This window comes from Octopus bimaculoides, chromosome 18 (genome assembly GCF_001194135.2).
Source record: "Octopus bimaculoides isolate UCB-OBI-ISO-001 chromosome 18, ASM119413v2, whole genome shotgun sequence".
NCBI lineage: Eukaryota > Metazoa > Mollusca > Cephalopoda > Octopoda > Octopodidae > Octopus > Octopus bimaculoides.
In genome coordinates, this window is record NC_068998.1 from 18,014,002 (window position 1) to 18,015,762 (window position 1,761).

Below are 1,761 nucleotides of genomic sequence, written 5' to 3' on the forward strand. Positions count from 1 at the left end.
ATATATATATATATATATATATATATATACACACACACACACACACTCTTGCTACACACTGCATCAAGAGAGAAATCTCTCATTCTCTCATTGTTTCTACTATAAATATATATACATATATGTATGTATGCCTCTGTGTGTGTGTGTTATGCACCTGAAACTTTCTCTAAGCACTTGTCTCTGTCCTTGCTTTCCAAAGCTCTACACACTTTGAATTACAGATCTCCAAACTGAACAATATCAGTAATATAGCAAAAAACTACTAGAATGATCATGATACCTCATCTCCTCTGGTTTCCTAATAGTCCTTTCTACTAAAAGCACAAGGCCTGAAATTGTGGGGGCGAGGGGTAGTCTATCACATTGACCCCAGTGCATAACTGGTACTTATTTCATCAATTCTGAAAGGATGAAAGGCAAAGTTGACCGCTGTGGAATTTGAACTCAGAACAAAAGACGAACAAAATGTCACTAATCATTTTGCCTGGTGGGCTAACGAGTCTACCGGCTCACCACCTTCTGGTTTCCTAATAATACATTGCTTTTGTTATCATCATCATTTTTATGCCTGCTTTTCTCCCACATGCTGTCTTGAACTGGATGAGCCACATTGAAGCAGCTCTTTCTTTCTTGGCAAACCTTAACCTGTTTTTCAGGTAAGATGTGTTCATTCTACTGCTATTCACACATCAAAACCATCAACATATTTTTTCACAGGAGGCTTAAGCATGTGTCACTATTTTTGCTCATTGACGGTGTGAAGGCATGCGTATACAAGCACTCATATACATACACACAGATGCAAAACATGCTAGGTGTGGGAGATAGAAACTGTACAGAAGCTCATTGTTTTATGTATGTATGTATGAAAGTGTGTGTGTATATATATTTATATATATTTATATACAGGGTGCAGGGAATAAATTGTCATCTGAATTACACAAAAATGAAAATAACATTGACATCTCATTTTAACAGATATATTTTCCAAAATTACATAAAAATATCTTGAAATATTAAAGAGTAAATTTATACAATAAAATCACCATTGGCTTCAGCCGACTTCAGAATCTCCTGCAACTCTTCTGGGCAGTCTCCTTGTTTAAGTTGGTGAATGCTGTCATAATCCTTGCCTTCAGTTCATCTTTGGTGTTACAAGTTTTGTTGGTCTCTTGCTCAACTGCACTCCACACATAATAGTCAAGGGAGTTGCAGTCTGGCGAGTTAGGTGGCCAGATGTTTGGGGTGATGTGGTCACAGAAATTGTATTTCAAAGGGCCAGCCTTGTCACATTTTGTGCCATGCTGAATCTCTCTGAGAATTATGTTGAGGGTACATGTGCCTGTGGAGTGCTCAGCCACATGCATATTAATTTCATTTTCAAGCTGTTCCATTGATCAGATCAACTGGAGCCCTTGTTGTCATAACCAGTGGAGTGCCAGATAGTCCTCTGTAGTCTAAGAGAGACAGTTCTACAATTTCTTGCTGAACAACCTGCATAAAATGATTTGTTTCTAGTGATCAAATTTTTGTGCTGTTCATTAGCTCACTCCCTCCATCAAAAATTGACCTGCACGCGTGCATGTTGTGTCGAAATGATTGCAGAGCTCTGTGAGATTAAGTGTTTTGCTCAAGAATACAACACACCACCTTGTCCAGGAATTGAAACCACACTCTTGCAATTGGGAGTGCAACATCTTAACCACTAGGCCATGGGCTCTCCACACACACACACACACACACACACACACACACACACAC

At 38.8% G+C, this 1,761-nt stretch overlaps 1 protein-coding gene across 11 annotated transcripts in view; it reads left to right on the forward strand.

Moving 5' to 3' along the window:
- LOC106882892 (phosphatidylinositol 4-phosphate 5-kinase type-1 alpha) overlaps nt 1-1,761 on the forward strand; it is a 234,919-nt gene that overhangs the window by 222,035 nt on the left and 11,123 nt on the right. The window lies entirely within an intron of this gene.